At 41.2% G+C, this 20,611-nt stretch overlaps 1 protein-coding gene across 1 annotated transcript in view; it reads left to right on the top strand.

The window, feature by feature from the left end:
• The first annotated feature begins 10,703 nt into the window (after positions 1-10,703).
• The window catches only part of Rnf144b (ring finger protein 144B), a 78,160-nt gene continuing 68,252 nt past the window's right edge, over positions 10,704-20,611 (top strand). Inside the window, exon 1 of the mRNA XM_013030463.1 lies at positions 10,704-11,057. The gene's annotated coding sequence lies outside the window, so the exon portion shown is untranslated. The remainder of the gene's footprint in view (positions 11,058-20,611) is intronic.

Raw genomic sequence — 20,611 nt, 5'->3', positions numbered from 1 at the left:
TACAGGTATGAGCCACCAATGCCAGGCTGGATTGGTAGTTTGTTTTTATTCCCACCCCCCACCCCCGCTAGTCCAGGGGCTTGAACTCAGGGCCTGGGTGCTGTCCCTAAACCTCTTTGTCAAGGCTAGCACTCTACTATTTGAGCTACAGTGACACTTCTGGCTTTTTCTGAGTAGTTTATTGGAGATTAGAGTCTCACGGACTTTTCTGCCTGGGCTGACTTTGAACTGTGATCATCAGATCTCAGCCTCCTGAGTAGCTGGGATTTCAAATGTAAGTCACCAGTGCCTGGTTAGGAGGAAAACTTCAACCTGTTGTGTGTATATTAAGTCATTTGGGAGGAAGGAAGATGCTTGAAAAGGCCTCTTAATTCCAGGAGCATCATCTGGGAGTCTTGCACTAAACTTTCTATTACTTGTCTGGTTTATTTTCACCCTTGGGTATTGAGCTCCTTAAGCCGTTCCTCAGTGTGCTGTGTTGATGTTTTACCGGGATGGACTGTGTATTCACAGTGCTTATCTAAGGAGTCATAAAATATCCTTTTTGTCTTTCGATAAAAAAATGAAAGTTTAATGTGGTGTTAACATCTCTCTAATGAGCCTCCTGGGGTTTAAGAAAGCACTGCATCCGAATGTGCAATTAGAAGTAAAGTTAGGGTTGACTTTCTGTGATTATCTCCTGCTTTTTTTATAGCTTAAAAGAGTTTACAAAGGAGTCAGTCCTCCCCCTCCTCTCCCCCCGCCCCCACCACCTTTCTCCTTCTCTCCTTCTCTGTTTTCCTCTTTCTTGTGTTGTCTTCCCACACTCCTACCCATGAAACGCTGCAGGTCCTGCAGGGCTGGTCTCCAAAAGCTACTTGCCTAGCTGGTTCCTACTGGCAAGGCACTGCTCTGACTCATTCACATGCTTGACCAGTCTTTTCCAACACTAGCAGATTTATTTATCTTTGCATTCCCAGCACCTGATGAAGAAGCTAGTAGGTAATAGGAACTTCATAAATGCTTTTTTGAGTGAAGCAGTCAGGGTAAGAGTATTATACTAAGGGAGGATGGTAGAAAAGAGTATCGATCTGGAACACTGGAAAACAAGGTGGTAGGGAATGTATTCTAGGAAAGATGTATTTTGAGTGACATTTAGCTATTGGTCAGGTGAAAAAGAGTAACAGCCTTGGTAAATAGAAAACTGGACACATTTGTGAATGAGAAATGCGGAGAACTTAGAAATCGTGTAATGTAGCTTCACTTAACTGCAAAGTGAAAAGGGGAAAAGGGGAACTGAAAAAGGAAGACAAGGTACGTTACTGTGAAATTTGTGGCAGTTAAAATAAGGACTTCAAAAATAAAATAAAATAAGGACTTCGGTTCTTAGCCAGAATTGCCTCACTGATCAATAGCATGAACAGCAGTTGTGGGGTTGGACTTCAAAAGGTCATTTGATTAGAAGAGCTTCAATATTTATTTTTATTTAATAATTACTTCAAAGCAAATGGGTAGGTATATCAGCTTTTGTTTGAAACCAATGTTTGCTGCAATCACAAATTGAATTCTTAGAAGGACATTCAAGGACAATCCTTCTAGTTGAGAAGTGAAAATACTAGACTCTCAGCCCTACATGGTTGAGTATTTCCCATATCATGGGACTACTTTTAGCTTATACTAATGTTAAAGGAAGCTTTTCTGGTATAGCTATTATGCACCATTTAAAAATATGACACTTACTGGGTGCCAGTGACTCAAGCCTGTAGTCCTAGCTATTCAGGAGGCTGAGATCTGAGGATTGCGGTTACAAGCTAGTTCATCTCAGCTAGCCTGGGCAGGAAACTCTGAGAGATTCTTATCTCTAATTAAACACACACACACACACACACACACACACACACACAAGCCACAAGTGGGGCTGTGGCTCAAGTGGTAGGGTGCTAGCCTGGAGCAAAAGAAGCTCAGTGACAGCACCCAGGCCCTCGGATAGTCCTGGGATAGGCACCAAAATACCACCACCAATAAAATAACAAGACACTTGTAGCTTGTCAGTAGACAAACCTAGAATATTTTTCTACAATGACTACTTTTATGATGATTAAATGACAATAAATGCAAAATGCTCTGCCCCAACTACCCCCCCTAGCACACAGTGGGTGCTCAATCAGTATAGTCCCTTTCTCCCTTGGACTTCCCAGAGCTGAGGAGTCTTCCCTTTAATCCTTCTGACCTTTCAGAAGAAACTAAGAAAAACAGCTCCTGTTTCCCTGTCTGAAATATCTAAGAGTCTGGAATTTCCTTAGTAATTTTAAACAAGACTTCCTCTTTCATTGTTCTCATTGTATGATTTTCAGATCATCAAGGCTGATCTGATTTGAGTACAGAATCTTCAAGCCTGAAGTGCTAAGAACTGCAGCAATACTTAGGCGGAAGTGAGACCTTCCTTTTTATGAGACACCCTGGGAATACTTTTCGTGCATGGACCTCAAGGATCTGTGATTTTGTGTAGAAACTGGGAAGCTGAGGGAACCCTTCATTCATTCTCGGCCAACAGTGTTGTGTTGGAAAAATGAAGACTCAAACCAGGTTTTTGTTTGTTTGCTTTTTGTTTTTGTTTTGTTTTGCCAGGCACAATTCAGGAGCATAGAATTGGTTTGTTTTGATTAAATTCCAAGGTGATACAATCATCTGACTATTAAAAGTAATTAACGACCTTGTTTTTCCCTCTAGAGGTGTAATGGTTCCAGATTTGCAAGTTAGAATGTATTTTGTAATAGGACAATGAAACATGAGCAATGGTTGTGATTTATTCTTCAGAGGGGTAGAACAGTTCACCTGGTCATGATACCTGTGGGTGGTCTTGGAGGCGAAGATTGTAGATGCTTGTCATCTCCAACAAATAGCTGAAGAAATGGATGAAGACATGTAGGAAGCCAAGTGGCAAAGCAAAGAGTTTAATATATAAAGTACATCCTTAAGGGAAACACTGGGCTTGAGCTAAGTGGCTCAAGAGTTATGCACATGGTTAATGTGTTCAGCTTTCTAGGAGTTAGAGAGTGTTGGAGGAGTTCATGGTAGTTGACAGAGGGCAGGCTGATTTTAGAGAATTGAGGAATCATGGCTTGGCAGATTTTTGGAAAACATCTCCAATGTACAAGGTTGTCACCATCCCATGCTTTTAAAAATATATTGTATACGATGCAACCTACATGTATGAAGCCTGAAGTAGGAGTTTGTTGTACATAGCTCAAGCTAAGGATGCAAAGGCTTCCCTCTGCTCAGGTGCCTCAGTTTGGTTAGAATTGGTTCAGAGATTTCTCTGCCCCATAGAGAAGTCCTAGCTGCAAACTGACCATCCAAGACTCCCAATGAGGTATAGCGATGTGGAAGGTCCTAGGGGAAGAGATAGCATCCTAAAGTGTGATTAGGAGAGAGATGGGTTTTAACATTCTTTTCCTACAGTTAACTTACCTTGGTCACTTCACCACGAGACATTTCAGAGAGCATTTCTTCGGAAACATGCAATGTTTCCAAATCTTAGTACTCAAAAAGTAGAATTATTAATCTAGTTGGCTAAAATATAGTAAAGCTATAACAAATATAAGAAGTAGAGAGGCTGGGAATGTGGCTTAGTGGTGCTTGCCTAGCATGCATGAAGCCCTGGGTTCACTTCCTCTGTATCACATAAACCGAAATAGCTAGAAGTGGTGCTGTGGCTCAAGTGGTAGAATGCTAGCCCAGAATGTGAGTTCAAGCCCCAGGACTGGGGAAAAAATAAAAAAAAGAAAAAGTAGAGATTTTGTAGATCACATTTTGCCATAATCTGATTACTTTAGAAACCAGTTCTAAATACATAATGATAAAACAAACCAACCTATTGGAAATTAAGAAATACTCTCCTAGATTAAACCTCTGATGAAGAGACTATCAAAGAGAACCAATAGGCTTTAGAGAGTAATAAAAAGTTTGTTTGTGTTGGGCATGGTGGCTCATGCCTGTAAGCATAGCAGAAAACAGGAGGATTATTATATCAAGGCCAGCATGGCTTCTGTAGTGACACCCTGTCTTTAAAAAACAAACAAGAAGTATGTATCCTCGTATCTTCAGGTAATTGTGAGGCCAGATAGATAGTTAAGAGGAGGAAATGATATTACTTTTAAGACTCAAAGTAAAACCAGGAAGTCAACTGAGAAAAAAAAACAAGCACTTCTAAGTTCCCCTAACACCACAGCTGCTTCTAGACATTTAATTTACCAGAATAGGAGATTTAAGGGTAATACCTAAATCCGTGTTCTCCTCTGAGTTTTTTTTTTTTTAAAGCAAACGCTTTATGAATTGGTAGATACAGAAAAATGAGGAACAGACCTGGAAGGGGCTGGGGGGACACTAAAACTTATCTGTTGTCCCTGGGTTTTAGGTAGGTATAGATCCATCTCTGTTTTTTAGAATAATAAATAACATCCATCTCACCCACCCAGAACTACTGTGTAAGGATCGAGTGGCTAGAGGACTGGACCAGACATTTTCCCAGGTCTGGAAGTGTAGACTACAGAGAGGAACCACCATCTTGAGTTTTTATTCCCATTTCCTGCATGGGGAGCAGTTAATGTTTCTTTCTCTTCTCCATTTCTCCTTACTTTATCCTGTTAGAGTCAAATAAACCAGCATTTACCTTGTGAGACTTTTCCTTTTAGGGAGACATCTGTGTTTTCCATGCATGCATCTCAAGGGCTAGTGACTTTTTGGTGGAAGTGGAGGGAACCCCTTCATTGATGGCAATAGCATATACTTACCACTCTATTCAGAGAAGAAATTTTACCACTAAATGTTTTTATTCAAAGAGAAAAGACCAGCAAGACAGGTCTAAGGCCATAGCTCAAGTGTAAAGTGCTTGCTTAGCATGCTTAAGTCCCTAGGTTTTATTCTCAGTACAAACAAACAATGAATAAAAACCAACAGTTAAAAACCAACAAAAGTTCAAAAAACAACACATATACACGTGTAAACTAGGAAGAGGAAATGAAAAAGTTAAAAACTGGTATGAATAGAAAAGAGGAAAAAAGCTTAAGAGCTAAAGTAAACAAACTTTGTGAAAATGAATAAAAATACACAAGATTAGAAATGAGGAGATAGAAATGATCACAAATTGAGGACCTATGGAAAATATTAGAAGAGGTCAATATGAAGACCAGCTACAAACTTCAAATGGGATGGATTAACTCATAAACAAAACATATATGACAACAATTCAAATGGAAAATTCAAATAGATTAATTTCTATAGAAATCCCCGTTTGTTCCTTTTTATGTCATAGTTGACATTTATACAGTTTTTATTTTTTGTTGTTGTTTTTTTTTTTTTAGTCGGTTGTGGGGCCTGGGCACTGTCCTTCAGCTCTTCAGTTCAAGACTAGAGCTCTACCACTTGAGCCACTGCACCACTTCTGGCTTTTTTTTTTGCAAGGCAAGCACTCTACCATTGAGCCACCTTCCTAGCCCCACAGTTTTTATTTTATTTTTGTTTGTCGGTTGTAGGGCTTGAACTCTGGGCCTTGAGCTCTTCAGCTCAAGGCAAGTACTCTACCACTTGAGCCACAGTGACACTTCTGGATTTCTGGTGGTTTATTGCAGATAAGAGTTTCCTAGCTGGACTTTCCTACCTGGGCTGGCTTTGAACTGAGATGCTCAGATCTCAGCCTCCTGTGTAGCTAGGATTACAGGCATGAGCCATCAGAGCCAACTTGCACTGTTTAAAAAAAATTAAGTAAAAAACAGTTTTTTAAAGCTCAGAGCCTGGGCACTGTCCCTGAACTTTTATTTTATTTTATTTTTTGTGGGCCAATTCTGGTGCTTAAACTCAGGTCTGGGCACGGTCTCTGAGCTTCTTTTGCTCAAGGCTCTACCACTCAACCCACAGCTCTACTTTCAGCCTAAGCTAGCTTAGAACCATTATCCTTAGATCTCAGCCCTACTGAGTAGCTAGGATTACAGGTGTGAGCCACAGGTTCCCAGCTAATTTTGTAATTTTAAGAAACTACTTTTATTAGAAATGTAGTTAAAAGAAGATAGATGGTTTTCCTCTGCTTCATGTATCAGGTTTGGTATTGCCTTCTTCATCACATGCTACATACATAACTTTAAAAGAAGATGAGTATTTTTATACCACCTTTACTCCAATTCTTCCCAAATGCAAGTGAGATTATACCTCTGTTTAACTTTTCTCTTTTTTCTTTATTTTTATTAGCATGTATTAGTTATATAAAACACCTTCTCCTTAAGAAGAACACATAAGGCACGTGTGGCTAACATGGAAAATATTCCTACCTTGCTGATTAACAGCCGCCAACTTATTCCATTCCACATAGTGGTTGGGAGCTGCTAGACTTACTCTTGGTGAGGTCAATTGGAAATGTGGGAAGTCTTGTATGGTTGGAATTTCTAACTACTTACTTATTAGCTCATAACTTCCAAATTATTTTGGAATAATCCCTTTTGGCAGAAAATGAGCTAAAAAGTTACTACCTAAATGAGAAATTAAGTACCGGGTATCTATTTATCCATGAAGGCGGTGATGAATGCATAATTCGAAAAGTTGCTGGAGCAGTATCAGTGTCTGCTGCAAAAGCTTATGACTATTTTAAGAATATTTTGCCCAAAGTCAATGATATTTTTTTTAAACTCATGTGGCTGCAGGAGATGTCATTAAGTTGCATTCTGGGAAGTGTAACTTTTCATTTAGATCAAGTGATTTTTCTAGATCTGTTTCACCCATTTTCAGTATTAAGTTTTCTGTTATGAATATATATGAAAAGTGAAGTAATAGCTCTTACAGGAGTTGGCCGCATTTAACAGAAGAGGAATTTGCACCATTTTGTGTGAGTTTTATATTAATATCACCAAATGCTTCATGTAGAAATTTGGTTGTTACGTGAAAAGTTTATTTCCACTGGACATGGTGGTACATATCTGCAGACAAAGTTAGTAAAAGCCCTCCTCTCCATCTTTTTTTTTTTTTTTTTGGTCGGTTGTGGGTCTTGAACTCTGGGCCTGGGCACTATCCCTGAGCTCTTCAGCTCAAAGCAAGTGCTCTATCACTTGAGCCACAGCACCACTTCTGGTTTTCACAGACTTTCCTGCCTGGGCTGGCTTTGAACCGCAGATCCTGAGATCTCAGCCTCCTGAGTAGGTAGCATTACAGGCGTGAGCCACTGGGGCCAGGGTCCTCCATCCCATCTTAAAAACAAAAAATAAACCAAAGGGTTGGAGGCCCTGGGTTCAGTCCCCAGTAACACACACACACACACACACACACACACACACACACACACACACACACACACACATTTATTTTCATCTAATTTATGGAAGCAGGCATAACTTTTAGAAAAATCATTCTCCTGAAGCTTAAATACTTAATATGGTTGTGACTTTCTCTTGTACATTTGATTTAAAAGTTTAGAATCAAAAGTATTTTTATATTTAACTTTTTTTTTAATTTCTACTTTATTGAGACAAAATCTTACTATAAAGACCAGGCTAGCTTGAAACTTAAAATCCCATACTGTCTCAGTCTATGGGTTTGTAGATATATGACACCACACTTGGAAATTTTTATTTTTAGCTGTTTATTTTTAACACCAATAACAAGGTAGGATTTACATACCACTAAATAATTCTTCCTGTACATGTAGAGGAACATGAGATTCTCCATGATTGAAGTTAACGCATCATGGTTTTCCTGGTCATATCCTGTCTTCATTTTAGGTATGCTATTTAGTAGCTTTTTAGTAAATTTATCCATTTGTGCAACCACCACCAGAATCCAGCTTTAGATGAATTCTATCCCTCTATAACTTAGGTGGTTACCTTTGTAATCAACTCCTACTTTCCTATCCGGCGCCAAGCAAGATCACAGAAGTGACTTTTAGTGAAAAATGCAAATAAGGGTTTTGGCGACTATGTATTTATGTCAGAATGTAAATAAAGAAATCCATGGAGAAAACTGTACAAAACGGCTCCTTTCATGCAAACTGTATTAGAAATTCTTGCCCCAATTTGCAAATATTCTTTCCTTATATATTAAATAGTTGGAGTCCAACTATTGGGTATGCATGCATTTCCTCTTTGCAGGCCCTTGTCAGACAGAGTTTAGTAATTTTTTAATTTTTATTATCATTTTTTTGTCTGTCATGGGGCCTGAACTCTGGGTGGGCCTGGGCGCTGTCCCTCAGCTCTTCAGCTCAAAGCTAGTGCGCTACCACTTGGGCCACACTGCTTGCTTATGTGGTGCTGAGGAATTGAACCCAGAGCCTCATGCATGTGAGGCAAGCACTCTACCACGGAGCCACTTCCCAGCCCCTTTAGTAATGTTTTGAGTCCCAGAGTATCCCCCAGACATTTCTCTCTCTCGATAGCCACTAAATAATTCTTCCTGTACTTGTAGAGGAACATGAGATTCTCCATGATTAATGGTTTTCCTGATCATAGCCTGTCTTCAGTTCCCACTGAGGCAACAGCAAGCTTGGGCTCTTCTTTCTTATTAGATACCAATTAGATACTACATCCCATCCATTCTGTTTCTGAAATCTCCATTTGTCCCTTTCCTTGCCCAAACTGTTACTGCGCTAGTTCAAGTCTTCATTCTTGTATTCTGAATGCATTGGCTCTAATTTATAAAAAGCTTTTCTTAAAATTTCGTGTCTAAGCCTTTGTCCTTGGTGTGACTCTGCTCTGTTAGAGTTCACCTCAGCTACTTGAAGACCCAGATTTACATCACGATCGTAAGGAAACCTTTGTAGATTGATCAACTGCTGTCCTCTAGTAAAATTATTCTCTGTGCTTTATTTCATGCTATGCCTATCTATCATATGACTCATTGGGATACCTTACTAACAGATTGTTTGACTCTTAATCTGGACTGAGTAGTCTTGGTAGAAAGGGACTGTGTATAATTTCTCTTTCTCCTCTTTATACCTTGCAGTTTATCTGAGCTATTAATAAAGGCTTGAGGGGATAAATGTTTATCCTGACAATAGACTCCTTAGGCAGATCTTTGTTTGCACAACACTATGGCCTTCCACATATTTATTTAATCTTACTAAATTTTGGCTGTAATCTTTTAAAATCTGCACAGTTGTAAATAACCCATGATGATGTTATTTAATTATAAAAAATATTTATGACAGCAGGCAGTGTGATTATTGCCTAACCTGTGCTTTCATTCATTCTTGGCAGCAGATTCTTCCCTTATCCTGCTGATAAGAGATAGGAACTTAATTGCATGGTAATTTAAAAAGTGGACTTTTGGGTTGAACTTTGGTTTAAGGCTCAGAAGATTTGCATCAACACCAATGAGTAAACAAGCCTTGTAGAAGTCCCTTTGTTTATCTTTCCTTCAACGAAGTGTTACTATATTGAGCCAGGTTAGTTGGGGATCTGTAGCCCATGCTGACTGAAGGTAGATTTTTATTCACATGTCTCTTTGCCTTGTAGCTGCATTTTAAGGTCTCTTTCCAGCCTAGAATGCTCTGGTCTGGTTTGAGCCGGCTGCTTAAATCTCTACAGACATTAGTTTCCTCAGCTTCATAATTAGGGGTTTGGACTGACATACATGTTACAAATTCACATATCATTTTATTCGATTACTTTGCGTCCATTCTCAGTCTTATCTCCTCTGAATTCCTCTGCCTCCCAGGAGGCTGGTACTTCTGCCTGTCCCAGCAACGCTCTCTTAGATTCACTGTGTTCTTCAGCCCTTGGCCTTGACCTAGAGATTGTCTTTGACATGAGCTGAGAAGCAGATTGCTTGTGTCTTTTGGATGGGTGCCCACTGTAGCTACTTTACCACATACCCTCGCATATCTGTTCTGCAAATGATTTGTACTTCCTTTTAGGAAGCACATTCCTGACTGTGATTGCAAAAGTGAACATGGAAAAAGTTCAACGAATTTGAAGCTGGAACTGTGGCCTAGGGGGTGGTAAAGGTGAGAAGGGGTAGATCATCCAGTGTAAACAAAAACCTTTCCGACACTTGATTTCGTTTGATCATCCATTGCAAACATCACACAAAATCAAGTGTCAGAAAGTTTTGGAATAAGGAAGACAAGGGACAGGATCCCACAACGAATGGATTATTCTCTTAGACTTCCTTTAACTGAGGATACCACTAAATTACCAAGTGTTTTCCACATAATTTATTGACCAAGCATTTGAAAGGTATGATTTTAAAAAAAAAACAAACATTGTTTTACAAAGACGAGAGCCTGTGGTTTTTGAGACGGTTCCTGACTTGATTTGCCTACCTTGTAACTTTATCGTTACACGAGAAAGGACATGATGTACATGAGAAAACTTGCCACCAAGACAGTTTTCTGGTGAGATAGGAAGGCAGGGTCTGGCCTGTTATTAGAAGAAAGAGATCTAAAGAGCTCTTTAAAGGAAGGAAGGAAGAAGAAAGGTTGGCCTGTAAAGATATGTACATGAAGCAGTAAGCATGGAAGGCCCAGGAGGTGAAGGGTGCAGGTCTGGGCAGCAGGTCTGAGCTGGACACGCCGCCCCGGGTTCCTTCAGTAATTGGCCTAGGAGAAACAAGCCAGAGGTTCTGACCAGGAGCTGGCCAGTGGGAGCCCTGGACCGCCCTGGGTGAGCTGGCGGCTGGATGCCATAGGGTTAAGGTAGGAAGTGAGGCGCCTGAGCTTCCTGTATAAATAAACGCAGGGCTCCTAGCGCTGCTGCTGCTGCTGCTGCTGCTGCTGCTGCTGCTGCTGCTGTTGTGTTGTTGCTGGCTGGTGAGCTGTGCCCTCCACTCGTTCTTCATTCGGCTCTGCAAGGTTCCTGGGGAGGCGCAGCTGCCCATCAAGAGCAGGAGGCGGGTTAGGGACTCCTCCTCTTCTCCACCGATAGGTCTGGGCGTGGAGTCCTGTGGCAATCCTGCGAAGTGTAAAGCTGTCAGGCGCAGAGCACCGAGGGAAAGGGGACAGAATGAAAGAGCTCCTCCTCCCGGGCGTGTGAGCAGCCCTGGCTGCCGTGCGCCCCAGACAGGCTGCGGAGAGCCGCCACACGATCACAATTCTCTGCCAGGTAGGTTGAGTGAGCTTTATGGTTTTTGGGGTTTTTTTTAAGCAGGCTGCAGACTATGCAAACCAGGAATGGTGTTAGCCTTAGAGCCTAGAATAGGATGTCAGATCTAAGACTAGCTGTGACAAAAACCAACGGTTTAGGCTTTATTTTCTTTCTGTATTCAGTCCTTAAGGCGTACAGCATTTGCATGCGTGCAGAATGCCTTAAACACCTGTTAACTTAAAAAAAAAAGCAATAGAAGCCTTTGTAAGACGAAATTAGTTTCAGTTCTAATAAAATAGCCTTGACAGTATGTATAGTAATACTGATGATTAAACCCAAACCTGGTTTTTTACACCTTTAAGGGGAGACCCAAGCTTGCCATAATCTTGGATGTCTACCGTATCCTGTTCTTTAGAAATGCATAGGCAAATATGTTGACAGACATATGAATAAGATGCTTCATTACCCATGGAATCTCCGTCTTAGGGTATGGAGGTGGTTTTATCTTTTCATTACTGATAAAGGAGAGTGACCCTATTCTCAGGTTTGAGTCAAAATGAAGCTAAGTCCTGTGTCAGAGGGGTCATGTTCGTTTTTTGCTTGCCCCTTCCAGAGTGCACCTTTCACTTTTCCTATTTGCTTCAGAGATTCTGCTCTAAATATATTTCTCATGCAGGTACTTCATTTCGCAGAATGAATTCTGAGTTCTCTTTCTTCATATTTCCTCTGGTAAATTGTCCATTTCTTCTTGCTTTCCAGCCAGGTATCTATCTTATCGAAACGTGAGCTAGAGACCCAAGTAGGAATGTCAGTGTCCTTCTGATTTCACATTTCTGGCTGTTTATTTGAACAGAGAAGAGATTCCCATGAAAAGATAACGTCTTTTAACATTTCTTATGCAGCAGATTAAGGGGGTGTCTCTGCCCAGAAGCAAAATAAATGAACTTTGGGATGACTCAGTTTTTAGGGTGTGGATGAGAGGAACTCAGCCAGTCTTAAGCGAGTTGCTGGCTAATTAAAGTTTCTGTTGCAGCTTTTTACTGAAGTCAGCCTCTTGGGCTTCGGTTCCTTGAACATGTTACTTGCTCCTCTGTTTCCATTCAAGCTGCCTTTCCTTCTTTACCTTAGTTCTTTCATGGGTTAGCAGTCACTGAAGTATTTTTGAAGCTTTCTTGAGGAGGCAAAAGAGAGAAAAAGAAAGAAATCCATAGCAGGACCATGAAGCCACTTGGAGAGAGTTGCATATTATGAAATCGGCAGCTATGATTTCACTTAGCTCCTGCCCTGGCCTCAGGCACCTGTGGCAGGTATTTTACTCTTTGTGGCAGACATCAAGAAAAATGGGAAGGAAAAAAAATGCCAATTTCAAAACCAACCTCCAATTTCTCTGATGGGTAAAACAGTACAAGGTTAAACAGGGGTAGCAAATGTGAAAAAGATGTAAAGTAGTAGACTTGGGTTGCTTGGCTTTTTATTTAAAACAAACAGAGAGAGAGAAAAAAAATCCCAATCACCTTAGATAACTTGCTTCTCTACTACTGTGTTGGAAGGAAGATCCGACTGTGGTTAAACCCCGTCCATTTACCCAGGCTTTTACAAATATTTACAGTCACCCATGCCAAATATCTCTATGCTGGGCACCGAAGGACATTCTCAGCACTGAAAGGCCCTATTCTCATGAATGGCTTCAGTTCACTGACAATTTAAAGACATCCAGGTTTCCAAACTAAGTCAGTTTTTAAGACATTTTTTTTTTTTTGGTTGGTCATGAGGGGCTTGAACTCTAGGCCTGGGCTCAGTCTCTGAACTTTTCAGCTATAAGGTTAGGGTTCTACCACTTGAGCCACAGTGCCACTTCCAGCCCTTTCTGTTTATGTGGTGCTGAGGAATCGAACCCAGGGCCTCATGCATGTGATGCAAGCACTCTACCACTGAGCCACCTTCCCAGCCCCAAGACATGTCTTTTTAAAAATAAATCTGTTTTTAAGTCTCAGATAATATACCAGAATTTTGTAACCAAACTTTACAGCACTGAGAATAAAGTGTTCTCTCCTCTCTCTCTCTCTCTCTTTCTCTCAGAAGAAAAGGAGTTTTCATCTAATCAGTAAGAAAATTTATCTTCCTGGAGAACATCTCTTGTCTTGAACAGTATGGATCCTTCTAGTCAGAGAAAGTGTATTTCAAATTTCCTCCTGCAAAGTTGTTACAGTATTTTAATACTTGGAAACATTTGCCCATCGGAATCATTTCTCTGAGGTGTTGGCTTCCAATCCTGGTTTCTGTGTTTTTCCTGGCCTTGTCATGGTGCTATATCCCTGTTGAGTGATCTTTGTGGTGTTAGATATTTCCAGTTTGGGGTAGAGGTCAGGATTTGTGTTGAATCTAGATATTGGTGGCAGAGCAAAGTCCAAACTGTTTGGGGACTGAAGCTACTTTGTACAAATCTGATGACTTGGGAGGTGGTAAAGGGCTAAGCAGCCCCACAGATCACGCAATCACTCCTTAGTACAGGGGTGTTTCTTCCAGGGATTCCTGTGTTTAATTTACAGAGGCTCCTTAGTGATACACGATTATCATGATTGTAGGAATATACCTTCTCTCTGTATGGCAGAAAACTTATCCACTCTTCTGGTGAGTGACATTCTCTTTCAAGGCACCATGCTGGATACTAGTGATAGAAGTACATATCTAAGAAGTAGTTGATTGTAAAGGAATTCTCATCGTTTTGAGATTGACTTTGGATGGGGTTGTGAATTGAAATTCACATTGTTTCGTGAGAATGGGAAAATGACTAATGTGTCTCATTGCAATCGCGTGTTTTTATTTGGTTTTGGAGTAACAGCATATGAGTTATTTTTATTTTGCAGTGTGAAGGATCAAGCCCAGCGGCAGGTATTCTAGGCAGGGGTTCTTACCACTGAGCAACTTCTCTAGCTCTGTTACATTATTTTAAGTGTTTTAATTTTGCTTTATTTATTTTGGCATTTGCTAGTTACTTGATTAATGAGTAATTTCTAAACCCATCACATCCTCTCCTGGCAGTTCTTAAGAATGGATAGCAGATACATTACAATACATTGCAGATGGGAGAAAGTGCCTGCACTTCTGCAATATGGAAGGAGGAATTCCTCACGGTCGGATCCATTCTTGAACTGGATACATGGCTTAAATGAAATACATGTCCCCTATTCATAGCTGGAGATAGTTCTGATTCCGTAGCTTGTAATAGTGATCAAGGACATATTTTGAAAGCTGTTCCTTTGAAGTCATGAGTTTGAGGCTGTTCCCTTGGCCAATTTGCCCTTTGGTTTTCTTGGGAAGATAGAATAAGATAACTCACCCTTCTGTTTGATGGACTTGTGGCTGAAACCATCTATCCACGGATATATCCTCCTGTAGAGGATTATATGAAATCCTCTGTTGACAACCTATCTCCTCAGCCCATAAGTAGGCCCGGGTTTCACCTCTTTTAATACTCTACCAGCTAACATGTGTGGCAGTTGGTTCTTTGTGGGTTGACTTTGTTTCCTGCATATGGATTCCTGTTATAAAATCTCATTTGGCGAAGGCATATAAAAATACCCATCCTGAATCTCACCCAGTGTGGGAAGGTGGAGAATCCTCTTCCAAACTAGTTTTAAAAAATTGTGTCTAGTTAAATTTGCCATGTGAAGCTTTCAGCTTTTTTAGCATATTTTAAAGCATATTTACATATGCTTTTCTTCACTTGGAGGGAAAAAAAAATCTGATTTTATACGTTAGTTGACTATAGTTTTCCTAGTAATATTGGAACCTGAGAAGTCAGCCTGAGTCTTGCTCTATGTGGCTTTCTGCAATTCTGTTTCTCCTAGATCTGCTAATTACATCATTGTCAGACCTGCCTGTAAGTGGGGTTCCTTCTTGCTTCTGGGCTTTGTTGTATTGCCAGGCAGGGAGGTTGAGGATTATTCAGCAGAGCTGTAGGAATAACTGTGGGAGAAGCACTGATTCAAAAGGAGTGGGCTGGGCACAGTGGTGAGTGCAAAATCACAATGCCAAGAATACGCCAAGAGCTGTTACTCTCAGATTCCCTCCCACTTTCCTTGATAACTTTGTGTGGTGTAAGACAACTGCAATGGATTTCTACCTCTAGGGCCCTACCCTGTGGTATAATGAGAGCATGAAGCAAAGACAAGAAAAAAAGGCTTTTTTTAAAAAAAAAGAAAAATGATCATTTTGCAAATGTTAAAAATTGATGCCTCAGATGCTAGTACTCTCGGGTTTTATAGTTAGTTTTACATGCTGTGGGCCAGGTTTACATATCACCTCTATATGTATTTTTATAGGGAAAGAATAAAAGTGATTAGATCTTAGCTGGGCACTGCTAACTTTCAGCTGTAACCCTAGCTACTTAGAGGTGAAGATATGAGGTTAAGGTCTTCCCAGGTTGGCTAAGATCCTCAGATCTGGGAAGATACATTTTGAAGGCCTCTTATCTACAATGAACTAGCAAAAAGCCAGAAGTGAAGGTGTGGCAGAAGTGGTATAGGGCCAGAACTGAGAATTCAAGGCCCTGAGTTCAAGCCTCAATACTAGTGTAATAAAATAAATACATAAAATAAAGTTATAGCTCACTAAAACATTTGAACGTATTTCAGCCTAATTTCTAATAGTTTTTTTTCTAATTTTAATCCAGAATGTAATTTTAAAAAGCAAAGAAATTCTTTAGAAAATGAAAATTCTTTAGTTCTAGTTTGTATTTAAGCTATTGTAGTTTTCTAAAGGAATACCTGTCATTTCTATACACAGTGGTTAACAGGGACACCAACCATGCTCTGTGTAGCCAAGTTTTGTTCATGGTGGACTCTGTATGTTGTAAAGGTCCTATAGTCCTTCTTATTGCCTAGTGATGTCATGTCCATTAGTGCCAGGAATTCCTTGTGTATTTGGAGGGGTTCTGGTGTAATCAAACTGACATTAGTATTGTACAATACGTGCAGGTTGAGTGCTGGTGGCTCACGTACAATTCCCGCTACTCAGATTGCTGACCTGGAGGATGGCTGCTCGAAGACAGCCCAGACAGAAATCAAGAGTCCATATCCAATTAACCAGCAAAAATGCCAACAGGAGACATGGTTCAAGTGGCAGATTGCCAGTCATGAACAAGGGAGTTGAGAAAGAGCTTGAGGCTCTGTAATCAAGGCTGGGTACTGGTACACACATACAAAATATAGCACATAGAATTACGCTCAATAGTTAATATTTGATGCTAGTAATATATGACTATGTTGCTGATTTATGTATTCATCTTCTGCTTTTTTCTTGTTACTTGAGGGTTTACTCTTTCTACTTACTTTTAAAAAGAATTGCTATAGGGCTGGGAAGGTGGCTCAGTGGTAGAGCTCTTGCCTTGCATGCTCAAGGCCCTGGGTTCGATTCCTCAGCACCACATAAGCAAAAAAGAAAAAAGCCGGAAGTGGCGCGGTGGCTCAAGTGGTAGAGCGCTAGCCTTGAGCTGAAGAGCTGAGGGACAGCACCCAGGCCCAGAGATCAGGCTCCACAACCGGACCCAAAAAAAAAAAAAGAATTGCTATAAACTATGAGGTGGTGTCACATGGACAGCTACCTCATATACCTGTGTTCGCTCTTCCCCTAGGAGTAAATCAAGAAGCCATATATACCATCTGAATTTGTGTGGCACACTTTATGGAGGTCACACAATGACACAATCATCCATTATTAAGGGACACATGATTGTATTTGCCATCAGTTCATTTTTAGAAGCAAATGGCCTGCAAGTTATGAACCTATGCTTTTTATTATTTATTTGTTTATTGGATTCTGGGGCATGAACTCAGTCAGAGCCAGAGTGCTGTCCCTGTCTCACGCTTTTGTGCTCGAGACTAGTGCTCTACCACTTTGAATCACTGTACCGTTTCTGGCTTTTTTAGTGGTCAGTTGGATATAAAAGTCTCATGGATTCTCATACCCACACTGGCTTTGAACCATAGTCCTAAGATCTCAGCCACCTGAGTAGCTAGACTTACAAATCTGAGCTACTGGTGTCCAGCCCATTTGTTTTTTGTTTGTTTGTTTGTTTTGAGTCCTGGGGGTTGAACTCTGGACCTGGCAGTGTCTTTGACTTTTTGTGATCAAAGCTAGTGCTTTACTACCTGAGCCACAGCTCCACTTCCAGTTTTTGGGTAGTTAATTGGAGATAAGAATCGCGTGGATTTTATTGCTTGAAGTGGCTTAGAAACATGATCCTCAGATCTCAACCTCTGGAATAGCTTGGATTATAAGTGCAAACTGCCTGCCTAGCTTGAAGCTATGATCTTATGGGATCCTGGAAATTGTTGATCGTTGTGATGAAGATACTAAAACTAAGGCATTGTGTGCTGTAGTGCTGCATTTTTATGTGTGTGCCAGTCCTGGAGTTTGAGCTTAGGGCCTGGGCACAGTCCTCGAGCTTTCTTTTTTTTTTTTTTGCTCAAGACTAGCACTCTACCACTTGAGCCACAGTTCCACTTCTGGCTTTTGGGTGGTTAAGTAGAGGTAAGAGTCACACAGAGTTTTTCTGCCTGGGTTGGCTTTGAGCCACAATTCTCACATCTCAGATCTCTCTGGCGTAGTTAGGATCACAGGCATGAGCCACCAGTGCCCAGCCTGAGTTATTTTTTTCATCTCTTGATTTCCTCTAAATGAAGCCAGCAAACAGTGGAGAGGATGGAAGGTCCCTGCCTTATCCTGCGAGGCACAAGGACAAGCTATGTTTGACCGCCCCGCCTCCTACCGTACCCCGAGTAGGTGAATATTGACCTCTTTCACATATTTTTTAAAATCTATATTATTATTGAAATAATGACAGAGACTATTACGACTGATAGCATGCTGGGGGTGCCCCCTGGCCTTGAGCATTATTCATTTAAAAAGTAATTACATAGATAAAAACTATACTGTAGTAACTGCTGACTGCTGCTGCGGCAGCCCACATTCCATCTGTTCTGGCTCTCCCGTGGCACACAGTCGAGCTGGTTTGCTGTCTCTGATATACACTAGTTCATCTTGTCCCGGAATGACCAGAACACCAGGCAGAGATGCCAGCAGGGAGTATAAGCACATGCTGACCAGGACGGAGGGCCTAATGAGAAGTCCTTGCCCTATTGAACAGCACACTCACTGCCTACTCCACTGGTCTTGGTACTGTGACCAGACAGCAAGTTTGTCTTCTATGGTAGCCTGTATTCAGGGTAAAGCTTGCTGATGGAGGTCAGCACTTCACTGACCTCAGCCAGCATCCTTTGGGTCTCCAACAGCTTCTCTTACAAACATCCAGAGCTGAGGCTAATCTACCAGGTAGGGGTGCAAAGGTTAATGTCACATAGTGGGCCATCTATATCCACTGGTTCCAATGTAGTGGATCCAGCTTAAGGTGTCCAGAAAAAACATTTGCCTCTGTACTGATCAGGTGCAGATTTTTTTTTTCCCTTGTCTTTCTTCTCTAAGCAATTCAGTATGGTGGTTATTGATATATTTTCAGTGTATTTGATGCTATAAGTAATCTAGAAATGATTTAAGGTATAAAGGAGGGTTTGTACATAGGTAATGTATGGTATTATGTAATTTTATATTAGGGATTTGAGTGTCCTTGGACTTTAGTATACACGGCCTGGAAGCAATGCCTCATGGGTACCAAGGGATTTTCTTTCTTTCTTTCATTTTTTTTTGTCAGTCATGGGGCTTGAACTCTGGGCCTAGGAGTTGTCCCTCAGCTCTTCAGCTCAAGGCTAGCACTCTACCACTTGAGTCAAAGCACCACTTCTGGCTTTTTCTGTTTATGTGGTGCTGAGGAGTTGAACCCAGGGCCTCATGCATGAGAGGCAAGCACTCTACCACTGAGCCACCTTCCCTACCCCCAAGGAATTTTCATATTAAGCTTTCAAATTGGAACCTGGTTGCCTGGTGCATTGTTTATAGCTGGTGTTGGCCCTTCCTTCCTTCCTTCCTTCCTTCCTTCCTTCCTTCCTTCCTTCCTCCCTTCCTTCCTTCCTCCCTTCCTTCCTCCCTCCCCCTTCTCTCTGTCTCTCTCTCCTTCCCTTCCATTTTATTGGAGAAACTGGGGATTGAACTCAGGACCTCATTCTTGCTAGGCAAATGTTACCCCATGCCCCCAGCCCTTTATGCTTTAGTGTATTTTTGATAAGGTCTTGTGCTTTTGCCTGGGCCAGCCTTGAACAGGATTCTCCTACTTATACCTCCACAATAGCTGGTATTATGGGTCTGCTCTGCCACACCTAGCTTGGAAGAGCTTTCTTAATAAGGCAGACGTGGGATCTTCTTTCAACTCTAACTAGAGTGTTGACTTCTGGGGAATTACTGAACAGTGGTTCAGCCTCAACTGCCCATCACCTACCCTTCCTGAAACCCTTCTCTTTGCTAGCTCCCTCTTGTAGTCAGGTAGTCCATCTACTTCATAGGATGCTACTTCCCAGGGTGCTTTGCAAGGGCATAGAAACATTTTGAAAGTATCCATGTTTCCTCCTCCTCCTTTTTTTTTTTGGGTCCAGTCGTGGGGCCTGAACTCTGGGCCTGGGCACTGTCCCTCAGCTCTTCAGCTCAAGGCGAGCTCTCTACCACTTGAGCCACAGCGCCACTTCCGGCTTTTTCTTTTTGCTTATGTGGTGCTGAGGAATTGAACCCAGGGCCTCATGCATGCAAGGCAAGCACTCTACCACTGAGCCACCTTCCCAGCCCCATCCTCCTCTTTTTTTTTTTTTAAGAAAAACTGTTAAAATGTGTCTAACACTTGTACACTTCATTTAATTTTCACTCAATCCGAAGACTTCTGTGTTTTCACGACTGAAAAAATAATCTTGCTTTTTTTCATACAAACATTGGGTTGGAAAGATTTCTCCTGTGTAATGTTTCTGAGATGGTTTTACTAAGAATTCCCCCATCTCCACCTCAGGGGAGTGTTGGTCTGCAAGTGTTGGTCTTCCTGCTAGATTCGGTGCTATGCCATGTCTATTCATGGATTTAATGAAGCTTTGTAAACACCAAATCTTTGTCCCATCTTCTCTACTGACATCCCTGACCGTTTTGCTGAGAGCTTAAGTTCTTTCTGCTTCCAAGGCCACTGTGTTCCGGTTCTAGTTCTGCCCTGCTCAGCTGTGTGGTTAGGCAGCTGATCTTTGGACCTCAGATTTCTCATTTGTAAAATGAAAGTGCTAGGTTGGATTCTTTAGGGTGCTGTAGATATGGGTTTAACATACTTTGAAAGTGCCAAATGCGTTGATGTGAGATCTAACTTGGCCATTGACTTTGTGTAGTGTGTGTGTGTGTGTGTGTGTGTGTGTGTGTGTTTATGTGGATGTGTATACATGCTGATCTAGGGTCTTGAACTCAGGGCCTGGGTGCTGTCCCTAAGCTTTTTTGCTCACAGCTAGTATTCTACCACTTGAGCCATAGCTCCACTACCTGCTTTTCCATAGTTAATTGGATATAAGAGTACCATAGACTTTACTGCCCAGGCTGGCTTTGAATGAACTGCTGTCTTCAATTCTGAGCAAGAATATCTTTTTTTTTTTTTTTTT

Source organism: Dipodomys ordii, unplaced genomic scaffold (genome assembly GCF_000151885.1).
Source record: "Dipodomys ordii isolate 6190 unplaced genomic scaffold, Dord_2.0 Scaffold130, whole genome shotgun sequence".
Lineage (NCBI taxonomy): Eukaryota > Metazoa > Chordata > Mammalia > Rodentia > Heteromyidae > Dipodomys > Dipodomys ordii.
This window is presented reverse-complemented; position numbering and strand designations above follow the sequence as displayed.